Below are 26340 nucleotides of genomic sequence, written 5' to 3' on the forward strand. Positions count from 1 at the left end.
ATCATGTCAGCCAGGGCTCGCCGCATGCCCCCTGCGCGGTGGGCCCCAAAACAATGCCCCAAGGGCCCGCCGCACACTCGGCACGTGGCGGGCCCAACAATACCCATTTAAAAAAAATCATGGCAGCCACAGCCTGCCGAGTGTCCCCTGCGCGGTGGGCCCAAAACAATGCCCCCTGTGCGCGCCGCACACTGGGCGCGCGGCGGGCCCAACAGACATTTTTGTAAACAAAATGGCAGACAGGGCACTTTGCTTGCCCCCTGTGCGGCAGGCCCCAAAACGTAGTTTTTAAAAAAGTTATCATGACAGCCGAAGCCCGCCGCATGCCCAGTGTGCGGCAGGCCCCAAAACAAGGCCCCATGGGCCTGCCGCACACTGGGCACGAAGCGGGTCCCAACACAGCAAGTAGCAGAAGTACCTGCCTTACCTGGGCCCAACGATGCTCCACAGCAGCCACGTACAGCCTGCAGTTCAGCAGTCAGCCTCACTCAGAAAGGAATCAAGAATGAAAAGAACAGCAAAGCAGGGCAGGTGAGGAGTGTAAATAAGATTTTTCAAACGGTGCTAAAGTTATTAGCAACACAAAAAATGCTTTTCCTATGGACCAGCTGACCTTTCACAACCCAGAGGCAACTGCCACTAGAGTGTGTGTGTGTGTGTATACCACCGCTTTTTTCTTAAACCCTGAAAATCACCCTTACTTCCCCCGACAATTACCCACACCTAAACAGTAAGTGTCAAGCCCTTACCTTACCTCTACCCACCCCTTATTTTTAAAATCACCATTACCCACCCATTACCTCTTCCCATACCTAAATCCCTTTTTTTTTAAATAACATCAAAATGTATGCTATTTAAATATATGCTTACTTTCCTGGTAAAGTACTGCGGGGTAAGAGGTGCAGGGTAAAGGTAAACACCCATGAATGTACTTAACTGCGGAGTACAGAATGCGGGGAAAAGGAAAAGTTTTAAGGAAAGAAAAGGGGGCAGTGTAGAAATATCCTGACACCCTAGGCCTCTTGGGGGTATCCCAAAGGGAACCGGTTGGGTCAAAAATGCATTAGACCGCCGGTTAACGATACGCCTAATGTAACCCTACCGGCGTACAAGTACACCTCTGTGACACTCACTATATCTGTACTATATCTGCACTCTATACCTGTACTGTATATATAAAAATGGGAACAGTCCAGCCCGAACTGCCAAGCCATGTCTTCCCAAGACCGGAAACAAGCATCCTGGGACCGGTTTCGGATTCATAATCCTCATCAGCCAGGCTATCTTGAATCCAGTGGTAGAGTGAGCAAGGGACCCACGTCTGGGCATACCCTGCCAACTCAGGGCGAACAAAGCAATACCAAAAGGGGATGATGGACGGAGTGCTTGAGCAAATCAAACACTCGTCCCCAGTCAACTGATCTGGGTTTAATCCATCATCATTATTTAGCTCACTACACTACCCCAGTTCAGACATGGCCATATGCAAATCAGTCTGACCCTATGTCTCATGGGAACAGTCCAGCCCGAACTGCCAAGCCATGTCTTCCCTGGACCGGAAACAAGCATCCTGGGATCGGTTTCGGATTCATAATCCTCATCAGCCAGGCTATCTTAAATCCAGTGGTAGAGTGAGCAATGTATTGCTATTGTACAACATTCCATCCATCATCTTGTGTGTTTTGCTGTTAGCCCTATGTGGGAAGGGTATGCCCAGAAGTGAGTCCCGTGCTCACTATGCCACTAGAGTCAAGCTATACTGGCTGATGATGGCTGATAGCCAGAAACCGGTCCTAGGATGCTTGATTCTGGTCCAGGGAAGACATGGTTTGGCAGTTCGGGCTGGACTGTTCCCATGAGGCACAGGGTCAAGACTGATTTGCATATGGCCATGTCTGAACTGGGGTGGCGTGGTGAGCAAAATAATAATGGATTAAACCCAGATCTGTGACTGGGGGTGAATGTTTTGCCATTGTGCAACATTCCGTCCATCATCTTGAGTGTTGCGCTGGCAAAATGACATTTTGTGCGCGTCAACAGAAAAGAAAATTCTGTTCTGTTGCAGAGTTTATCGGTAACTCCACATTCTCTGTGAAACGCAGAGTTGTCGAATCCCACAAAGTCCGCTAGTGGAGCGGAATTTTACACCCAGGCCTAGAAAAAAAACCCAAAGGTTACAAGGACATTATAGTTAGGAAATAGAATTAAAAAAAACCTTAGTAATTCACTGAAAAAAACAAAGGTTACAGGGACATTAAAGTTGGACATACATATCACTCATACAAAACTAGTGAAATTCAGCAGTTCTAGTTACCTGAGCTAACTATAACTTACGTCCCCGCAATGCAAAGCTTATGACCTCGCATATTACATCACTCATGACATCTCAAATGACAATTCTGATGACATCCACAGAAGCACTCACACACTCATTAACACCTTATACAACCACGCACAACCTCTCACATACCCATTCATAGACCCATACAAGTACTCACTCAACCGCTAATTCATCCAAAGAGCCAGACACCCACTCACTCACTCATTCACCCAGGCACTCACAGAATCACTCATTCACCCATAAACCTACTCATACAACCATTCACTTACACATAGAGTAAAGCAACTCCTACAACCAGTCACTTACACATACAGTAAAGCAACTCAAACAACCAGTCACTTACACATACAGTAAAGCCACTCATACAACCAGTCACTTACACATGCAGTAAAGCCACTCATACAACCAGTCACTTACACATGCAGTAAAGCCACTCATACAACCAGTCACTCACCCAAACAGCAACTCAAACATACTTCTTCACCTATAAATCCAATCACTCACCCATGTAGCCACTCACTCACCCATGCAGCCACTCACTCACCCATTTAAGCACTCACACACCCACACAATCACTTACATACCCATTCCCACATCCATGCAAGCACTCACATCTGCTCACTCACCCAGACATTCATTCAAGGACACTTCCTTTACAATACAGCCACTCACACAAACTAACTCAACCAAACAGCCAGTCACTCACCCATTCAGCCACTTACACAGCCAGTCAATGACTGATACAGCCACACACCCCTTACAAATAGTAACTTACACACCCACTCACCAAGCCACTCACAAACCCATAGAGCCAAACACACCCACTCACCAACATGGTTACACACACAGCCACTCACATACTTACTTATACACCCATACAGCCACACACACACACCCACACGACAGTCACACATGGATACACACAGTCACAAAGCCACTCACATAATATATGGTACAGACAGTATTACTAATTAGTAGTACAGAAAGTACAATATTTTAACTTTTGTAGTACCTTAATATATATGTCTAATACTCAAACTTTTAGAAAACACTCACTGGATAATGCCATCAGTGATGTCACTGACCATGTCATGAGTGGTTTAATATGCGAAGTCATAAGTAGTGCACTGCAGGGGCGTAAGTTATTGTTATCTCAGGCAACTATAACTGCTGAATTTCACTGGTTTTTGTATGGGTGAAACGTGAGCCTAACGATAACATGTCTAACTTTTTTTAAGTAAAAATATATATATTTTGTATCTGAATTCAATAATCAAATATTTAGAAATCAACTCAAGTAATAATGTCCAAGGATGCCAAGTGCCACAAAGTGATATTATCAATTGTTTTAATACATATAACAAGTATTAAATTGGCAGTGCAGCCGGATGTTCTCATTTTAGTCTGTGATAACATTGGTGATTTTTCTCAAGACAAGACCAAATCCTGACACCACCACCCTGTATGAGTTTTTGGTCATTTAGAAAGATTTAGGACACTGAAAAAGAATCTCTTCCTTAGTACAAATGCACAGAAAGGGCAAGTGTCCTCCCAAACGTAACCACCCATGAGCGGAAGCCAAGAGAAGGTTAAGTTTTACTTTCACATTGATCTGGGGCTCTCTGCTAGGCATGCCATCAAAGCTGCCACTGACTGGCAAAAGGAGCAAAACATCTTGGCACAAGAGACCAATAACTCATTTCATACAGACCCCAAACAAACCAGCACCTAACAGTAATTGTTTTCAGGCACCACGGAGTTGGATAGGAATCGACCTATGCTGTTCAGGACATTATACAGCACCTGAAGGGCATCTTCCCCCTCATTGGCTGCACGATAACATGGCTCTAACTTACTCAGCCTAAGAAGCTGTAAGTACTGTCAAATCCCTCTTCCAGCACCGCAGGACTGCTGAAGAGACCCCAAAGCATACCCTGGGTTAGGCAGACAGGACCTGCAAAATACCCCTTTGGCAATTTCCATAATGTATTCATGGCTGTCAAAACGGATAGCTACATCTGATATCAACTCTGAAGAGGGCTGCTAGGAACAGTCTGCTCTCTGCAATTATTTGATGAGGGCTTGAGTTCTAAGAGGTGAGCATCAAAGAGGGTGTGCCCAGTCCAGAGGCGCGCAGAGAAAATGTGCTGACAGGGCAGCATGTTGCAGGTGTAGATGGAGCAGCTACAGGCTGTCATGTCCTGATTCACCATGAATGAGCAGATGCCACCATCGAGGGAAAAACCCTCAGCTGTCACTTTTAGGTCATAGATACTATTTTTTGCCAAGCAGATCTCCTCCTCAATTAAGTTGGCTGACTCTGGAGTACAGGCAGAGCGGTACAACATAACAATCTTGTCTGCATCCAAGTATGCAGTCTCAGCTGTTAACACCTGCAGATTTAGCAGGCCCCGCAGAAAGGCAGGCAGTGGCAGTGATGGGAACAGGGCTGCAGCAAGCTTCTGGATATGGTTGGTCATGAGTTCCGTAAAAGGGCAGTCTCTCCTCTTCTCAAAGGCCCAGCACTCCACCCACATTGCCTTTTTGGGGTGCCAAGTCTCAAGAAAGTACTGGAGAAAATCCACTGGACACATATCTTTTAATTCACTAAGATACTGACTGTAAGCATGTGCAGAATCAGAGTTAGCCAGGCTGTGCAGCACATTCCTAACCGTGCCCAATTTGGGCACATGCAGCTCTTCTGCTTTGCTGAAAATCATTTCTAGCACTCGAGTTCTACATACTTGCACCCGGGAGCATGGCAGAACTGCTTCCACAGATTCCACATCTCGAATGCAGGCTCCCACAGTGATACATTTTACATTCCCTTTGATAGATGTGGCGCTCTGGACCAGGGAGGCTACAATGAAAAGAAATAGGTCAGGTGTCCACATCCTCGCCACGCAGTAGGCGCATTCCCGTCCTCTGCCGTTGGCATCCTGACAGAGCACTGAGTACAGTTCAAACTCCTCATCAATGCAAACAACTCTGTCCAAGTAAAGACACTTCGGAAATCTCTGGACCAAATCCTGCATGTGGGAGGTGGACAGGAAAATGCGATCTAGCACTGCAACGTCCTCTTGGAATACCAGCTTGAGCTTGGTCCCTGGGTCGCTCTTGAAAAGCTGATCAAACTCATGCAGGAGATCGCACATGCCTTTGTCCTTGGATCGGCTGTAATCGTAGAGGTTCAGAACCAGATCACGGCCCAGAAAGCGCTTAGAAACACTGTTGGTGATGCGGATGGGTAAGCCGAGGCTGGCCTCCAGCTGGTGCCTTTTGAAGTACTGCTTGAACTCCATTTCTGACAACTTGTGGCTATGGTCCAGGGCTGCCTCAATGACCACCAAGCGGTCCTTCTTAGGACCAAGCCGTAGGGTAATGGAAGCAGGACAGTCAATCTTCTCACGTCTGAAACATATGAACAGAACAAAGGTGTATTAGTTAAGAAACTCATTTCAATTCGCAGGCAGAAAATGAATAGTACAATCAGACATTAAGAGCTAAAGTCTTTAAATAAAGTAAAAAATAAACATTTACGATTACAAAAGATTACTGACAACTAGCCTGCAACACTTGCTTTCCAACTCTGATATATTTTTATAGTTTTCCTTTTTTTTATTTAATGTTTCCCATTTTCAAGTCAAGGAATATACGATTTTAAACAAATACTGGCAAAGCCAAGATGTCTGGCTTAGAAGTGAAAGGACTTCTTCACTGAATATTTGTCCATTGAGGGGTCTCCAAACAGTAGCTCATGAGCTACTGCAGCTCTCCAGCTACCTCCGAGTAGCTCACCTGTGTGCAGCACAGCTTATTAAATTAGAAAGCTTTTGCTTGGTTGAAATTTATACAGATAAAAAATTAAAACGATACAACATTAATAATATCTTTAGCTCTAAATGCGTTTCATCGAACATAAGTAGTTTTCAGTACAGAAAAGGTTGGAGACCCATAGCCTATGTGAATGGGTGAGTTGATTGTGAGAATGATTATATAGTTAGATGAAAGGACAGAGGAGAGTGCATTGGTGGATAGGTGAATGAATGAGTGAACCATTGATTGCATGGAAGAACTAGTACGTGGTTGTATTGATGTTTGGATGGGAGGGTGTGTAACATGGATGGATCGTGAGATAAAATGGTAAGTCCATGAACGGAAACGGCAGTGCGTAAGCAGTAATGATAGTTTGTAAGAGGCGAGGGCGGGTGGTAAAGCTGGGGCAGTGCAGGAAGCAGAGGTGGAATTGGGGCAGTGTTTGGGGTAGAGGCTGTAAATGGGAAAATCTGTGCTTGGAAAAGGATTACATAGAAGTATGTCAGGTTAGTGAGCGCATGGATGGGTGAATGAGAGAGTGCAGAATAGATGAAGGGGGCATTGACAATATTGGCAGGCTAGGCCGGTGTGGAGAAAGGTATTGAGGCTGGTGCAGTAAAATTAACACTATAGGAGAAGTGGCACTGAAGCATTTATGATACTACATATAGTAAAAAAATTTTTTTTAAATGTGTTTACCCACATTTTTCCACAAGTAAGCTCACAAATTTTGTGGTAGTCAGGATTTGTAGGAATGGAAAATAGTTAAGGACAGTAAAATGTATTATCTTACACGATGTCGGGCCTTTGACATGCAGCATTGATTGAGGAATACTAAACTGAAAAGCCACTCAGTACTTATTGGAATCATTTTAACATTTTGGCGTATACATTTTATCGCCAGTCGTACAGGTGGGTGTATTCAACTGTTGTGTCAGGAAACTAGTTAGCTCTCTGCAACCCTAGCTGATAACTAATGCACACGTCCCTAATAAGTTAGGCAACTAGACACCCACCTACATGCCTTTATAGTGGCCTGTAAATGGGTGCATATTTCTTGAAAAACACCTTCAGCAAAGCCATCAAGGTGGCATGGCAAGATCGGACTTTCAAACACCTTTCGGAGTGGCTCACCTTTATATTGCTCATAGCTCACCATCACTGTGGTGATAGTACAAACAGCTTCCCAAATCTGCTGTCCTTCATACAACCCTTGACCACAGAAGACTATCTGCACAAACGTGATCCCCCTACTGAAGACTACTCAAGCCTTATGTTCGGTTTAGTATGATTTTCAGAAGCTATAGCACGTCACCTTTCACCGGGCACGTTCACACTGATGAATCATTGGGGGAAAGTTTTGTAGCATTGCATAATCCTGACCTGCCTAAGTCTGAAGCTTTGCCCAATTTTAGATATTTGGTTGTCATCCACGTAGTTGTCACAAGTAAGCCTTTGCCAAACTTAATCATTGTGGCTGTGTTAGGCCAGTTGCAAGAACACGAGATGCTAACATTTATATTTTGCTTCCCTGGACGCACCAATCCTTAGCCCGCATGATCTCTTCAAATTCCAATCCTTGAGAATGGCAAATCTGAACTTTTATTAGATTACAAGATTTTGTTAATTTTGCGCAGTAAACCATTGCAATGGAAATGCCCCCGATAAATCTTTACATCATCAAAGGCAGGGCAGAGCAGACCATCACATTTAAAACATATTGTTCAGACAAGGCAATCTCATACAATAGCCATAATCCCAGGTAAAAACATCAGAAGCAAAGATAAAATAACATTCTGATTCAGTAAAGTGGAGACACACTGAGACATGGTGCAAAGTAGTCTGTGATAAGTTTTTGAGGAATGGAGACCAAGTGAGAAGAAGCAATGGGAGGAGAGAATAGATTTTCCAAAGTGCTCACCTATTTTTCTGGCCTTGCAAGCATTTGACTATCTGTTCGTGTAAAACAAAGAGCAGATGCCTCCAAGCATGTGTTAATGCCCCTTTTTAGATAGAATGGCTTTAGGAGGGCTCTTCTAGGCATCCAAGGCAGGACAACAGCAAAGAAGATGTAGCCATGATTCGGACCTGTAATTGCATAATCTATAACCCCCTCCTCACCACGTGGGGCCCAACGGTTAAAAGCAGCGTATCGCAGGCCTAGAAGAGTGGTGTTAGTTTTGAATAATCTTTTGTGCACAACAATATAGGTGAATTAAAAACTTAATGAACAAGATCGTGCTTGGTGCATTAAAGCCTAAGTTTATAGCGTCTCTAGTGCATGCTAACATTTTCACTTTGCTATACAGATGTCAAGGCCATAAAAGATACATAGACCTGTGCTGAGACTGCACAAAAGGAGTGCCGTTTTATCAAGCTGTATAAGGCTGAAGTTGGAGATGGAATAAGGAAGCAACTCCTATTTAAGTGTGTCCCCTTTTCAGGGATAGTGACTATGTTATGTCTATGTTGATTCTTCCAGTACTTCGATAATGGGCAGCGACCGTCGCTTCCATGGTAGGCTGTGTATTTGCTGGTAGATTGGCAGGTTGTTACCACTGTACATCAGCCTGGCCGAATATCACACAAACGTTTTGGATTCCGACTGAAGTATATACAAAGCATTCAATTCTTCCTCAGTACTTTATACAAGGGCCAGGGCATAGATATTTCTTCTTATGGTTTAAGATTATATCTGCATCATGTGCACTATAAGGAAAAGGGTCTTTTCATTGGCCCTTGCATAAAGCAGAGGAAGAATTAAGAGGCACATTAAGATGTTGGATACTTACCTTCAGAATGAGTGACTGATTTCTACTAATTGAGCCCAAACAAACAACAAGGGACTCAACTGTTGATGCTTAAAGCACTGATAGATTTTGAATGACTTTGTACATAATTCCATCGGAGTTCACTACATTACATTTGTGAAACAGTTTAAGACGAGCCTATTGAGCATAAACCACTGGGTAAAAGATTACTGTAATGGGAGAGTCAGGTTCATGTTTTTTTCCTACAAACAAAAAAATATTTATTCATCTTTTTAAAATAATCGAGGTTGATGTTTACATATGGGAATAGGAACGGCACCACATCCCATAAATCAGTCCAAGAATGATTAATTAAATACCTCCAGATTAGCTAAGCAAATACATATCGGACTACTGAAATAGTTTAATTCATGGTTCATTTGGGTACAGCATTTTTGCCATAAAATACAACTATTCTGACCTTTGTGAATCAGGGACACAATCTTACTAACCTCCTGGGGTAAGTGCTTTGGTCAACATGTTATAACCTTAGTTAAGGAGAGTGACTGTACAAATTTTGTGAATCAGGGATATTACTTCGCTTAAAAAGGCTACAATGCCTTATGAAAAACCTAATCAGGAGCCACTCCTCCCTCTAATCTCCATCCGGATAAAAGATGCTTACTGAATATGCTACTTACCAGTATGCATCTGTTCTTGGCATGTGGCATGTAGGGCTGCTGACATTCACATCTATAGCATAGATCGCCGCCTAGTGTTGGGTCCGGATGATTGCACATTGTTGTCCTGGAAGAGTCTTCGAAGTATCACGAGATAGGTGGCTCCTCCCCTGGACTACAGTGCGCATGGGCATCGACTCCATCCCCAGATTGTTTTTTTTCCGCCATTGGGTTCGGATGCATATTTGATCACTCAAGTTCGGAATCAATAGAAACTTTCTTTTAGGCCCTAAGGCCTTTCCTATAGCGTCGGTATTGTCTTGCGTTCGGTGCCCAGCTTTGTTCCGGCTCAGTTCCCGAGTCGGACATCCAGATGTTTTCCAGTGGACCGTTCAGCACCTTGCTGACTTTTTTTTAGGTTTAAATCTTTACTGATTGGCCGCCCTGACCTGTGCAGAAGCGGTCGCTCCCCTCACTCCCTCTCCTCCTGGTATCGTAGCGCTTTGCCTCTGCTGGTTGTGCTTTGTGCCTCTAAATGGTTTGTGCTGCGCTTTTACATTGCTCTGAACTCTCCACTGCTGATCACTCGCTTGACTGCTGGGTATTGTAAAATCCATTTATAGAGTGTATCATTACTCGACTGCTGCTGGGATCGCAGCGCTATACCACTGCTGTTTGGACCTCAATATCACCCATAACGCTCCATTGCTCGACCCCCTGGTCCTCGCAAAACCCACTCCACCCGCATAACGTAGGACGCCGCTACCCTCTTTGCCCTTAACCCCGGACGCACACCACAATGCTGCAAAGCTGCCCCAGGACACACTCATGGACCCTTCGCCTGCCACTCCGGCAAGTTCGCCTGCATCAGGACCCACACCAAATCCACTAACTCCAAACACAGCTCCGACTCTAACCACCTGAAGTGCATCCTGCTGAACACCCGCTCGGTCCACAAACACGCCACTGAACTCTGGGACCTACTCGACACTACATCACCGGACGTCGCCTTCCTTACAGAAACCTGGATGAACGCCTCATCAGCGCCCGACATCGCCATAGCCATCCCGGATGCTTACAAGATCATCCGAAAAGACCGCACCACCAACCAAACAGGAGGAGGCATCGCCATAGTCCATAAAAACACCATCCGAATCACGACCAGCTCCGTCGATAACCTCACTACCGCCGAACACCTTCACTTCCAGATCCACACCGACCCCAGGACCACACTTAGAGGCACCCTCATCTACAGACCACCAGGATCCCGCCAACAATTCAACGAAGACATAACTGACTTCGTCAGCCCACATGCCCTCACCTCCGAGAACTACATTCTACTGGGAGACCTCAACTTCCACCTGGAAAAGAATAACGACAACAACACTACCACACTCCTGGACAACCTGAACAATCTCGAACTGAAACAACTTGTTGACACCCCCACCCACCTTGCCGGACACACGCTCGACCCCATCTTTACCTCCTGCAAACATCTCCTTCGATCACACCACAGCTCTCCATTGGACGGACCACAGCTGCGTTCACTGTAGCTACAAAAAGACCCCGACCCACAACCCCCCACAACCGATTCCTCGAAGAAACTGGAACAAAATCACCACCGACCAACTCCTCACCTCGCTTAACCAAAACCCCCCTGCCACATCATCGGACCCAAACCAAGCTGCCACCAAACTCACACAATGGATCACCCACAGCGCTAATGAATTAGCACCCGGGAAAAACCACCAGATCATACAAGGTAGCAGAAAGGCCCCCTGGTTCAACGACGACCTTAAGAAATCCAAGAAGTTATGTCGTACCCTCGAGAAAACCTGGAGAAAAAACCCACCCACTACCAACCTGACCACCTTCATGGACGCCACCCGCAAACACCACCAATTGATCCGATCCCCCAAGAAATCGGCATTCAAGGATCGACTTGACAACAACGCCCACAACAGCAAGGAACTATTTAACATCGTCAAAGAATTCACCAACCCCACCGCCGGCACCAACGACATCACTCCCTCCCAAGACCTCTGCGACTCACTATCCTCTTTCTTCCACAACAAAATCGCCGACATTCATAACAGCTTTGAAAACCTGTCCGAGGAACAACTCACTCCACCCACCTCCGAACCAAAACAGCACTCTCACAGCCTTTGCGCCTGGAACCCAATCACTACTGAAGACACCATCCGTCTGATGAACTCCATCCACTCAGGTTCACCAACTGACCCATGCCCCCACCACATCTTCAACAAAGCAGACGCCATCATCGCACCCCATCTCCGCGATGTCATCAACTGCTCCTTCAACTCCGCTACCTTCCCAGAAAGCTGGAAACATGCCGAACTCAGCGCCCTCCTGAAGAAACCCACAGCGAACCCCTCTGAACTTAAGAACTACCGCCCCATCTCACTCCTCCCCTTCCCGGCCAAAGTCATCGAGAAAGCCGTCAATAGTCAGCTCGCCGCCTTCCTTGAATCCAACAATTCTCTTGACCCTTCACAGTCCGGCTTTCGAGCCAAACACAGCACCGAAACCGCCCTCATCGCTGCTACAGACGACATCCGAACGCTACTGGATAACGGAGAAACAGTTGCCCTCATCCTACTTGACCTCTCCGCCGCCTTCGACACAGTTTGTCATAACACCCTCATACAAAGCCTCAGCAACGCCGGAATACAAGGAAAAGCGTTGGACTGGATCATCTCGTTCCTCGCCGGAAGAACCCAGAGAGTCCGCCTCCCCCCATTCAAATCAGAGGCCACCAAAGTCATCTGCGGCGTACCACAAGGATCATCACTCAGTCCCACCCTCTTCAACGTGTACATGAGTCCCCTTGCAACCATCGCGCGTCAACACAACCTCAACATCATCTCCTACGCTGACGACACCCAGCTAATACTCTCCCTCACCAAAGACCCCAACACCGCCAAAACCAATCTACACGAAGGAATGAAAGAAGTAGCCGAATGGATGAAGAACAGCCGTTTAAAACTAAACACGGACAAAACGGAAGTCCTCATCTTAGGATCGTCCACCTCTGCATGGGACGACTCATGGTGGCCACCGGCTCTGGGCACAGCACCCATACCTACAGATCACGCACGGAACCTGGGCTTCATCCTAGACTCCTCCCTCTCAATGACCAGACAAGTCAACACCGTTTCATCATCATGCTTCAACATCCTACGCATGCTCAAAAAAATCTTCCGCTGGATCCCCACCGAAACAAGAAAGACAGTCAGCCACGCACTAGTCACTAGCCGACTAGACTATGGAAACACCCTTTACGCCGGAACCACAGCCAAACTACAGAAAATACTCCAACGCATCCAAAACGCCTCAGCCAGACTCATACTAGACATCCCCCGTCAAGCTCACATTTCCGGTCACCTGAAAGATCTCCACTGGCTTCCCGTCAACAAGAGAATAACGTTCCGCCTCCTCACCCACGCACACAAAGCCCTCTACGACCTTAGACCCGAATGCCTCAACAAACTACTGTCCTTCTACACACCCACCCGCCAACTACGTTCATCCAACCAAGCCCTCGCCGCAATTCCGCGCATCAATAGATCCACCATGGGAGGAAGATCTTTCTCCCACTTAGCGGCCAAAACCTGGAATTCTCTCCCTACTCACCTCCGCCTTACTCAGAACCACCTCTCCTTCAGAAAGCAGCTAAAAACCTGGCTATTCGATAAGTAATACACCCCCCCCCCCCCCCAAGCGCCTTGAGACCCTCTGGGTGAGTAGTGCGCTATACAAATCTTTGAACTTGAACTTGAGCTGAGTATATCAAATCAAACAGTTGTTAACAAGGCAAATGAACAGGTGCAATGAAGAACAGTAAACCCCTCTAACCCAACCTCAGACCTAGCCCTCCCACCTTTCTCCCCAAATCAATCCACCCCATACCCACAACCTGGGAAACTTTTGTTAACAAAGGAGGGGGAGCTTGGTCCCACTCTCTTGCAGTGATTGGGCTAGCCAATGTAGCTCCCGCCAGTATTAGGAAGGGGGGATCTGTGAGCCGTAGAAGGCGTAGGTATCTCTGACAGGTATCTCGGACAGGTTAGCTCTCACAGTAAGGAAAGGAATGGGCACCATAGGTCTGAGAAAGCGGATCCATTACCTTGTAGTGGGAAAGATGTGTGTTCCATCTCCAGCACATGCCACAATCCACTCCCACCCCCCTGATATGTAGGGATCCAGTCTGTGCCCCTGCGGGATAATATTCTTTGCAAGGCCGCACACAAGGCTAAGCCTATTTGCCTACCTCTGCATGATTGAAGTGGGAACGTGAGTGCGCAGGGGAGGCCCAGGATGACATACACTGGAAAATGAGTTAATTACGTATTGAAGTGCATATCTATGTCATGGAGGACTTGTGTCCAGTAAAGCGCAATGATGGGGTAGTCCCACAATATGTGTTTTAATATGCCCAAGGACCCACATTTCCGCCAGCAGTCAGGGCTGTGGTTTGGGTTGTTTTTGAGCAGTCTAGGATGTGTGAAGTACCAATAAGTTGTGATCTTTGTCGCTGTCTGTGCTGGATATGTTGCGGGCTGTGTCCCACACCCGGTGAAATATATCCCCTCACTCTTTGCGAATAAGTGTGCGTCCTAGTTCCGTCCCCCAGCACCTCTGTCCTGGGGATGTAGTGGTCAGTTCCGGTGGGCGCAAGAGGTTGTATGGATCAGTAATGAGGTGTGTGCTAAAGGTCTTAGTGAGCAACCATTTCTCATAGGGGCTAAGAGGTCTTTGGGCGTTAGGTCGTATTGTGGGATGCGTGACTCAGTGTTGCACCTGATGATATCAATAGTGTTTGAATTTCAGCCAAGTCATGTCGGTTCGAAAGCTCAGTGGACCATCCTCACCGAAGAGGTGGTTAATTGATCTGCACCCCTCTCAGTCTGATTGATGGAAGGTTGCTGTATCAAGAATCTGAGTGAAATCCGGGTTACTGACAATCAGTGTCAGGGGCGACGGGAAGGATGTAAGCAGCAGCAGCAGCTGAGTCCCAACCCTTCAATGTGGCATCTGTGATAGGGGATCGCTAGAACAGCTGCCGTTGCTAGATCTTATGGAGAAAAGGAATCGTCCACAACAACAGGGCAGCTAAGGCTCTATCCATGAAAAGCCAGAGCTTTTCAGACTTGCTGTGGGACCATTCCAGGAGCATCTGGAGTTGGGTAGCTTGATAATAGCGGTGTTTATCTGGTATCCCACTGCCCCGTTCCCTCGGATGTCTATAGCTCAGTTCTCTGCGAATCCTCTGTCTCTTGTCCGCCCAGACGAAACAGAGAAACTCTTGCTAAAGCGACTGAAGAACACCGGGCGGGTGATACACGAGGAAGGTTTTGCATAGATACAATATCTTTGGGAATATATTCATTTTAAGGAGGCGCCATGCGGCCTAGCCAGGAGAGGCCATAAGGCCTCCAGCAGCGCAAGTCCTGTCGGTTTTGAAGGAGTAGGCGATTGTAATTGAGGGAAGCGGTGTCCTGAGTGGAAGTTGTCAGCTGGAGCCCCAAGTAAGGGATCAAGGATACTGACACTTTACTGGGCATGACTGTTGCAGGGCCTCTACAGTAGAAGAGTGGAGGGAGATTCCAAGAGTTTGTGATTTGTGTATTTTGACCTTAGAGCCCGCTGAGTGGGAGAAGGCCTCAAGTTCTAAAAGGAATGCTGGTATTGAGACCGGAGGGTCTTCCAAAGTTGCAATGACATCATCCACATATGAGCTGATTGTGTGCCTTTCTCTTACGAACTGAACCCCTTTTATCAGGGGATTGTCCTGTACCCTTTGTGCCATGGGCTCCATATATAGAGGACAAATAGGAGGGGTGGGTGGACAGCCCCTCTGGTGATTGGAAAGAGGGTTGACGTCTGCCCATTTACCCACACTACTGCTGAGGGGTGGGTGTAGCTGCTGAATATCTATTTCCTAAATCGGTCCACTATTCCAAAGTATTTGAAGGTTGCTTCCAAGTATGTCCAGTGGACCCTACAGAACGCCTTTTCGGCATCAGTAAATAGCAGTATGCGCTCCAGATCTTGGTTTTGGGCATTATCTAGGAGATGAATCAGTCTTCATGTGTTATCGCCACTCTGTTGGGTTGCAACAAAGCCCGCCCGATCTGGGTCCACCAGTCCCGGCAGCATCGGGCCCAATCTGGCCACCATGATCTCAGTGAAGACCTTAAGATCCACATTTAGGAGGGATATTGGTTGGTAGGAGGCGCAATGCTTTCTATCCTTACCATGTTTCTGGATAACGACTATGGAAGCCAGAAGCATCATGGGCAGGACACCAGCAGAGTTGCCCAGCGCGTCATACAATTTAGTTAGTATTGGCGCTATGATGTTACAAAAGGTTTTGTAAAAAGTGGTTGAGAACCCGCCTGGGCCTGGAGCTTTAAGAGGTTTGAGACGGGGAATGGCAGAAATCACCATCTACATGATTGGGCTGTCCAAGCTAGTCGCCTGGTCTGAGGTCAATTTAGCTAGGGTCGCCCCTTGGAGGTATGTCAACGATCCCTCTTCAGGGAGTTGTTGTGCTGTGTAGAGATCAGCATAGAAATCACAGAACGTTTGTGCTATATGCAAAGCAACAGTGTGTTCGGAGCCAGTCTCGTCCCACACGAGATTGAACCGTAGCCGCCTGGCTTTGCGTTTGCAGTTTAGTAGATAAGAGCTGTCTGCATCTGTTCTCCCCTACGTGAAAAGAATTCCTCAATCGTAAGGCGCTACCCAAACAAATGGACGGAATGCTGAATAAATCATATATTCACCCCAGTCAAGAGATCTGGGTTAAATCCATCATTCTTTTGCTCACCATGCCACCCCAGTTTAGACGCAGCCACATGCAAATCAGTCTTGACCCTGTGCCTCATGGGAACAGTCCAGACCGAACTGCCAAGGCAGGTCCTCCCTGGACCGGAAACAAGCATCCTGGGACCGGTTTCTGGGTATTACCCTTCAACAGCCAGGCTAGCTTGAATCCAGTGGCACAGTAAGCAAGGGACCCACGTCTGGGCATACCCAGCCCACTTAGGGTGAAAAGTGCTACACAAACAAATGATGGACGGAATGCTGAATAGGGTCAAGACTGATTTGTCTATGGCTGGGTCCAAACTGGAATGGCATGGGGAGCAAAACAACGATGGATGTAGACCCAGATCTTTGTACTGGGGTGAATGTATGACATTGTTTTGCATTCTGTCCATCAATTGTTGTTTTTGCATTTGTCACCCTGAGTATAATGGGTATGCCCAGACCTGGGTCCCGTGCACTTCATGCCACTGGAGTCAAGCTATCCTGGCTGATGAGTGCTGAAAGTCTGAAACCAGTCCTAGGATGCTCGTTTGCAGTCCAGGGAGGCCCTGGCCTGGCAGTTCGGGCTGGACTGTTCCCATTGGGTGCAGGGTCAAGACTGATTTGCATATGGCTAGGTCCAAACTGGAATGGCATGGTGAGCAAAAAACAATGGATTTAGGCCCAGATTCTTGTACTGGGGTGAATGTATGAAATTGTTTTGCATTCTGTCCATCAATTATTTTTGCATCAATCGTAAGGTAGCGTACTCTGCTCTGTCCATGTCCAGACCAGCTAGTTGCGATCGGGCCGCCTCCAGCTGACGCCAGACAAGTGGGGCCCTCGCCCTCTTGTTGATGCGCTCCAGCTGGCACACTTGTTTAGTAAGATCATTTCTTTTAACCCTGTGTATCTGGTTATCCGCAGAGGATATTGGAATGAGGGCTCCTTGTGCTACTACCTTAAGTGTTTCCCACAAAGTGGTGATGGACGTGTCAGGTGTCATCATAGGTCAGGAAATCTTCTAGTGTTTTGTGAACTGTTGTACCATGCCGGGCCATTGAAGAAATGTTGTACCATGCCGGGCCATTGAAGAAATGTATCGCGTAGCCGCCACGAGTGTGAGGATGTGTGCATGACCGGAGATGCTAAAGTAAGGGAACCGCAGCATTGTCCGAGAGTGAACGAGATTCAATCTCTGAATATAAGACATGGGGCAGCAATTCTCTGGATCCCATGAAATAGTCAAGCCTGGCATACGTCTTTTGTGCATGTGAATAGAATGTATAATCTGTGTCATGAGGGTGTAGGGTCCGTCAGAGGACCACCAGCCCCATCTCTCGTAACCATCTTGAACCTAATGTGACAGTTTGTGTACCTATGGTGATAGAGTGGGCTATAAGTCTACTTTTGATATCAGCCTGTTTGGGGCCCACCTTTCCTCTAGAGGAATGAGAGACAAGAATCGCCACCCCTGCTGTCTTGGATGTGTTGGAAGACAAAAACTGAATTTGAAAGGCCTTCGATCGGAGCCTATAAGAAACCGTTACAGGTGGATTTCCTGTGCGCTCAATTCTCCAAAAAAGGAGAGGATAGCTGTTAGTTTAATCCGATTGTTTAGCCCTTTAACATTTAAAGTAAGGATTTTGATACCCGCTGCCATGGTGGCTCTGTTGTGGATAAGAGGCTAGGAGTAATTCCACTGTTAATCTGGGGGGGCCTGGTGTCTGCGCATCCTCGTGTCGTGTGGTGCATGTATTTGAATGAATGAATGACCAATTTGTGTAGGGCGAACATATACCCGAAGGCGTCAAAGCGCTGCAACAGTTATAATTATCTGGTAGTGGCAATTCTTCATAGGTCAAATTTACAAGGCAAAAAGCCAACTCTTCAAGGTCTTACGAAAAGGAAGATGTGGTTCTACACCGGATATAGATAGAGGTAGTGGGTTCCAAAGCTTGGCAACTGCGTCCGAGAAAGCTCTTCCTCCCCTTTGTAACCTCCTACATGTTGGGACAACCAGACGATTTTTATTGGCTGAACGCAGTAGGGAATATCGGTAAAAGATGTGCCCGATTCAAGACCTAAAGGTCAGGTTATGGAGAGATCATGTGTGCTCATGATTGCTGAGTTCAAGGAAGCAAAATATAAAGTCAGCATCGCTCTCACAAGCCAAAATGGATTAATACGTTTGGTGATAGCTTACATTACACGTATGTCATACAGAGATCAAAAGCTGTATTGCCAAAGCTCCATTAAAGCATAATCGTTTTTCAGATGCAGAAGCGCCTTATACGTTTTTGGCTTGTTCTGTCATTGAACGGGATTTGATTAATCCTTGTTCATGCACAAGAGTACCCGGTCTCCTTTCCAAGCTGTGTGACAGGACTGGTCCTTAACTGATCACCACAGTGCATCGCTGACACAACTACAGGGGTGCTGGTAGCAGTTACTCAGACTTTAAGCACTACTTTTAATTAACCTTTAAGCATCCCTGGATTTGGAAGACTTTTGCAGAGAAATTCAGCCGCGGGTCAGAGCAACGATAAAAACACGGGTGGGTTAGTGCTAGTACACTTTCTGCTCTTTCTGGGCCGCGGACTACTGACTGACTGACGGAAGTGCTTTCTGAGCGAGCACGCTGACACAGGTGGGCGAGGTTGCGGCTTGTGGGAGGAGTCGGGTGAGCAGTGAGCAGTTGGTGGCGAGCAGCGCGGAGGCTGTGGTTGCCTGTAACAGGCCAGCGTCAAAGTGCTGGCTGCGGGAGACCCGCGGGGGGGCTAAGAGTGAGGTGCAAGGCTGCTGAGAGTCGCTGTGCGAGTCGTTGTGACCCGCTGAGGAAGTGGACGTAGTGACGTGGCGAGGACGGCGCCAAGTAAGTCTTCCAAGTGAGGGGTGAGTGGTGGTGGCGTCTGCTCTGTCTGAACGCATCTGCTCTGACTTAAGGCGAGCCCCCTGATCAAGATCAAGATCTTACTCCCCCCGGACGCTCTTGTGCTCCTCCAGCAAACCGTCCTAGTCTGTTCCTGAACCACTCTTCTTCCTCCGGCCGGTGTAGGTCCCCAGCAGGGCTGCCTGCAACGCGCCACTCAGCGACCGCACCTCGGGCCTCGGACCCAAGCCCCGACTGCCTCGCATCCCCGCTTCGCGTCCCCGCTCTGCCCTGCTTAGGCCCCCCCTGCCGCCCTCCTCCCCCGGTTGCTCAACCGTTTAGGGCGCTTGCTAGCAAGGCCTCTTCAGCTTTGGTCCTGCTCCCCCCGCCCCCTCCAACCCCCCTAGCCTGTTGCCACCACTGCTGGCCCCACTGCCTCGGTTGGAACTGGGCCGCGACGGCTCACGCTCTCCACCCCCTTACGTGTGACCCCACTGGGCTAGCTATGGTGTCGCATCAGGGGGGAGTGCTTAGGAGCCAAAGTACGGGTCACAGGTGACAGGAGTAGCTGGGACCAGCGGACAGGTGTCCGCGAGCGAGGGGTTGGGTAGGGAGTGCCCTCGCGCTCAGCACTGGCCACGTAATTTGGCTGCTTATGACAACATAAGTCTGATAAGACAAGATCAGCAATCTTCCCTGGAGTCACTTTGGCCCTTCACGACCCTCCACGATTTTTCTGACACTTTTCTTGACTACATTTAAATGCTGCCGGCAAAATAGAGAGTGTCTTGAAGAAAGCCCATCCTGTCCAAGTCCACAACTTTATTGGCTCAGAATAGCCCGTTAAACAATAGAAGATGAGATCTGGGAAAACAAGAAAAGTCCCCTCCATAACAAAACGGAAGAAACCTAAACAGTCGGGAACTGATGCGGAGCGCCACCCTGTCGACCATACGAGCCCATTGGCCGCTAAGGTCACACTGAAGGTCCCTAAATCACCACTAAATGGATGGCAACACATTAACAATACCAGTACGCATTCCTCATGTGTACCATCTTTGAATGGTTTAAAATCCTTCACCCTTCTGGATTACTTCAAAAAAGCTCCAGGTGGGGTCAAGTTCCCCTCTTTCCCTCAATCCTCAGAGGTAAATAAGCCTTGCGACGTTGATCTATCTGCAGAGCCAAGCACGTACTCGCTACAAACGCTGTCAACATCAACTAACAAGCCCGCTCCTGCTACGGATGTGTATATTTTTGGGTCTGCACTCGTCGACCAGAACATCGTCTCGCAGGACTATGTGAGGGCTATTCAAAACCCCTCACCAAGTTACCAATCTTCACTAAGTCAGCTTCCCCCCCCCCACATGACATCCACAAGCAAGAGGCCTGTTCCAGCCACTTATCCCCTGTGAGCCTAACTTTCAACCTAAGCCCTCAAGCACTGCGACCACAGCAATCAGAGATCCTCTCAGCACCCCCACCTCAAATCCCTGACGTGCCTCGGGAGGTCACCTCAGCGCCACACTCTCACCTAATCTTCCCACAAATTCACGCACAAAAGGTCCCTGCATCCAATTTTGACATATTCAGTTCCCCCATATTACACGTTCCAAGCCCCTCAGAGGGGAGCCCAGATTCGACAAAACTTCAACGCTTACACTCTCCATCAGTAGCAATAATAACCTCTCCAATGACCAACTGTTAGCAGACCTGTCGTCCTTTTTCAAAAACCCTCAGAATTCACCCAACTCAACATCAAAAATAGAGCCACACCAAGATGTCTCCACAAAACCGAGCATCTGGCCCCAACTACTTCAAACCTTTCAATCGACAGTCACCGCCCTAAATTATCACTCGGACAAATTGGACACGCAGGTCGACCTACTGAACATTTTAGCATTGTTCACAGCAGGGATCGACAACAAACTGGATACATTAAATAACTTAATTATAGGAGCACAATCATCCTCAAAATTAGTACAATCGGTCTGCTGCTGCTCACCCATTATTGACTCACTTTCCTCGCTTCCAGCCTTCTTATCCACAGTCATAAGCGAGGTTAAGCAATTGAAGGGAGGCAAACTATCCGAATGTCCACATCAGCTACCCCAAAAATCCACAATTGTGAATTCTGAACTATCCAATCCTTTGTTTAGATCTGTAACTGGGACTCAGCTGAGTGGGGCTCCAGAACCTTTAACAATCCAGACCGATCATCAAGATGACCCCCCACCACCCCAAAGGCTCTCCCACCCCAGCAGTGCCGACCGCACCACTGGCCATAAAAAATTGGTCAGCAAGCGGACACTCACACCCTGCCAGCACCACCGTGGCAGGGGTGCCTGTCAACCCAGCCGCTGTCGCAATTCCCAACCCAGAAATACTCCCTGCTCCCCTGCCTCACACTAGCAAGAGAGATCGCAAACGCCAGCGCAAACAAAGAACTAAACTAAGACTAAATCCAACAGTCGACCCTCCCAAACTATTTCCGTTGTTCGTAACTGCTGTCAACAAAAAAGTCCTACGTGCACCACAATCACTACCAACGGCAACAATCCCCTGTCAAAACCCACCTATGGAAGACTCAACCTCGAGTGCCTGCCAACAGACTTCTGGTTGTAGCCATGATCATATTATCACATCTGCAGAAGCAGTGGCACAGGAGTCTCAGCCGATCACTGAACCATTAAGGGTTAAACCCAGTAATCTAACTCAATCAATGACTACAGTCACGACAACACAATCCCAACCAGCCCCTCCTCCATGCTTACTCTGGTTGGGAACACTAAACACTGGACCCAACCTTTCAAAAGTAATCTACAATAAAAAAACAACCTCACCCCCAAACACCCAGACACTGAGCAGAGGCCCACAAAATCCTCCCCAACTTCAACTGGGATCAGATGTAGGTTCTTTAACTGACAAAACACCTCAGCTCAACCCAAGCAGTAAGGGTGCTAAATGCGACCCACAGGGTGCCAAAATACTCTTTGCCCCTGAATACAAATCAAAAGGTTGGCACGACACCCTCAACAGGTCAAACATAATAAAATTAGCGAATGGTGTCCCGGGTTTTGAGGCCCTCAGATCGGACGATATTGAGTCCACTGAATTCCTTCCACCAAGAGGCACACAACCCTCCGAGGTAACTCTGGTGTCATTCAGATCCGCCACTTGGGCACGAGCATTCCTTGAACACAAGGTTACCTTTCGGGAATGGGTCATCAAAATGTATCCCTACTCCATTCCAGGCTATCCCACAGTGCTATTAAACCATCCAGCTATCCTGCTAAAAGTCGAATCCCTGGAACTGGAGCTAAAACAGGCCATACTCAATCTTAAAAAACGCCTTAGGACTAACAGAAGCGAACACAATTCATTTGAGTGCATACCTTAATCCGGATAAAACCCAAGATTGGGGATGGCTTCCGGCTGCCCTGTCTTGTAAGAAAATAGATTGCCCACGCGAAGCACCACCTCAAAACCCAAACTGTAAGGCCCCGGTCCAACTAATACCCCAAGCACTTCCACTTGTAAACCCTGAGCGAGAAAGGTGTCTACGCCATATGCTGGCACAAAAAGGGAGCTGAGGCCCACACCTTGAACTTGTATTTATGGAAGGTGATAAGAAAAAAAGACAATCTTGCCACGGCCTACCTTAAATCAGCAATTAGGCTTCTTGCTTTACGGGACATATGGGAAACCAGTATATCCCAAAAAACCTTCAAGGATCTTGTAAATAAATCAGTAAGGATTGTATCCTTTGAAAAAGATAAAGCAGCACTAAGTAGGAAGGCTTATGGATGGTTTGTAATCCAGAGTTACTCGATCTGCAAACCACAAATATACCTAGGAAAAAGTTTTTCAAAACGCATGAAGGAAAGTTTCTTGTTTCTGCGGTTGGGAATCTTACCTGTTAAGAGGCACCTCCCTCCACGGAAACGTACAGACCCAACTAATCATTGTAGACTATGTTGCGAGACTAAAGAGGTTGTCCTACACCTACTGTGCATCTGCAAAGGCTTAGACGAGGAACGAAGACATTTACTAAAGCCGCGCCTGCTTGAAAGTCAGATACGAACATGCAGACAGGTGGTGAAAGCCTGCTTTGAGGGAAGCGACGTCCACTTCATGAGTGCAGTAAAAACAAAGATAACCCCGGCAGTACTCTAATAAATTGGTCATCTACCCAAGCTCATCGATCTGAGTTACTTGCTGGAATCTTCCTTAAAAGAGATCTACTGTGGTTTTTACTGTTACAACTACTATTTCTTGGGATTTTAAATAGCTTTTTATCTGGGGATCAATAATTGTGTGACAAAAACTGCTGATTAGAACTGGCAAACATGCACTTTTGGAAGTGCATCTTTAGAGTTCCATGCTAGTTCAGTCATGACTCTTAAAGCTAATTTTATAACAAGCATTTGCAATGCAATAGGTCTCGCATTATTAAAGTTTAAGCTATTGGAGTTGCTTTATTTCTTAATGCCAATAGCTCAAACTTTAATGATGCGAGACCTATTGCATTTCAAATACTTGTTTTTTTCCAGGCAAAACGAAAGAAGTTCGAGCAGTTAGTCCCGGGCACCCGTTTTTACAAGAAGCACCACCATTGACAAGCAGTCCTTAAGTGTCTGAAACATATGTCCGCTCAGGAGGGGAGCTGGAAACTGAACTGTCCCCTCTTCACTGTGCACCTGGACAAGCCCTCGGGCATTACGACCTTCCATAGGACGGGCACGTGCTTGCGTTTTTCCTGTCTCCACAGAAAAAATGTAGCTTGTGTCTTTCCCATCTTGTAAGAGAATGACAGAGGAGCAGCTGTTACATGTAATCCCAGTGACACCATTGCTGAGACAAACATTTTCACGATGATGCATGGGAACATTAAATCTAAACCACATTGTTGAACTAAAGCATGCTTTGACTCCAGCAGAGGGAATGCCACCATGTGGAAAGTAAAGGAAGAGTTTACAGTTTAGAAAACATGACAAGGCTGAAAACATAAAGCTGCATTGTGTAATAGCGTCATTTTATGAGGAAACAGGGAACCCACGCTGTTGGGTATAACTTATAGTTTATGCGGCATCCGCTTACTTTGGCGGCAAGAACCATCACAGTTTTGATGACCCTGGGGAGTGGCAGCAACTTTTTAATGGTTTGCTCCATTATGGGGTGGTTGCAAGCCAAAGAAGATGGCGCTGTGAGCTCAGTCCAGACTTCCCTCTCCAGTGAGACACATCACACCCATAACTCATAGGCTGTATGGCATCTAATGTATTCAAGATGTACAGAACGACAGTCCAAGCCCAGGTCTTCACTCTTAGATGGGGAGCTTCGCTGCACACTTGTGTCTGTACCTCTGTTTTCATCTCATCCTACATGTCACAACGCGTCACAGAAAAGAAGTGAAGAATTATTAAAAAAATTGCTGACATCCTGAAGGGGACGCATTTGGTGCCCACCCAGCCCTGCACCATATGGAAACTTTACTACATCACATAATAGGGCGCACAGGCTGGAGTACGCCAACAGCGCACCTGCCCATCACAATTAGCCACCTTTCACACTAGCGAACATGAAAAAGGAGTCAAGATTTTGCAGGGCTCAAAATCAAGAAGTACAACAAGAGTCAGTAGCGCTTTTAAACAAGCATCGTGGCACCGCTTTTAATATTAAAAGTAAAGCGCGGGTGCCGCGATGATACTAAAAGTAAAGAAATAGATATTTTTTTCTATTTCTTTATTTTTGGTATAATTGCAGCACCCGTGCTTTACTTATAACATCAAAAGTAAAGCGTGGGTGCTGTGATTATACCAAAAGTAAAGAAAATAAGCGGCACTGAAAGCGATCGCATCGCAATCGCTATTGTCAACTAGTGGTGCACGCACCACACAGGAGCGGGGAGAGGGAGCGCGGCAGCGAGGCAAACACGCGCTGCTGTGCGTGCTAGCCACCAGTGGGAATGGGAGGAGCCAAGGCGGGATATGCGCCTGACTTTGCCTAATTGCGTGCGGTATTTTTACAAAAAAAGCACGCGAAAGCCAATAACAAGCGGAGAAAGCAAAACCACACGCACAAGCATGTGGTTAGCTTTCTGAAGCCCCTATAAGAGGACTCGCGCTGCGCGAGCACTGCTGCGCACTGCAACGCTAGGCACAAGCCCTTAAAACATGGACTACCCTAGGAGCCCTATATCTGACATCTTGCACTTTTCATGACACCCATCGAACTTTGTGATTATACTGTATTCCAGTTTTTATATTCTTCTTGTAATTTAATGGATAAATTGCAATTTCAAAATGAATTTTAACTATCCTTTCTATTACAAAATGTGTTATACACATTTTTGCACACATGTTTTACTATGTAGTTAATTGCAAAGGTTTTTATTAATCATGCAATAAAGAGTCTTACTTACTTACTATCCCCAATTGTATTTGAGGTGCCACGCTTCCCACTATCTATGTGGTGTGTGCGCATGTCGTTTTTGAAAAACAATGTACAGGACTAAGTTGACGCAACTTTAAAAAAAAAATCTTTTTAGTCAGATATGATCCCTTTTAACCAATTAATTTTTATGTGATTTTATAGACTTTTTTTTTTTAAAGAGTTTTATTAATATGAACTGTATTTAGCTCTATTGCTGCCCAATAGCTGTATATTTGTGTAATATGGCACTTGTATGTGTTGTTACATATTTTGCTAACCTAATGGGGTATTGGTTATCAGTCTGCATTTGTAACCTAGGATTCTGAGGTCTTGAGCATGTACTGGTGGTTGCGTTTTTGTAGTTAGCTTTTTACACGTTTATGTTCTAATGACCGCAATAAAGTATTTGAAGACGAAAAACAGAGAACGGATTAAAATACTAGTAGTGACTGTCAGGAATGGGACCAGCTAGTACAATAATGAAATAACTTTTTTTTTAACTATTTTGACATGGGTTGAGAGTAATCCTTGAGGTAGCTAGTGACCCCCCCAAAACAGTAATCCAATTTCTTAAAACCTAACACTGCTTTCAGATAAACAAAGACCCAGATGCCT

General features: G+C 46.7%; 1 pseudogene across 1 annotated transcript in view; it reads right to left on the reverse strand.

The window, feature by feature from the left end:
* Window positions 1–3675: 3675 nt before the first annotated feature.
* Window positions 3676–26340, reverse strand: part of LOC144770365 (uncharacterized protein ZSWIM9-like) — a 52290-nt pseudogene continuing 29625 nt past the window's right edge. Inside the window, exon 4 of the transcript XR_013598871.1 lies at window positions 3676–5752. The product of XR_013598871.1 is annotated as an uncharacterized protein ZSWIM9-like (transcript). The remainder of the gene's footprint in view (window positions 5753–26340) is intronic.

Source organism: Lissotriton helveticus, chromosome 7 (assembly GCF_964261635.1).
Source record: "Lissotriton helveticus chromosome 7, aLisHel1.1, whole genome shotgun sequence".
Lineage (NCBI taxonomy): Eukaryota > Metazoa > Chordata > Amphibia > Caudata > Salamandridae > Lissotriton > Lissotriton helveticus.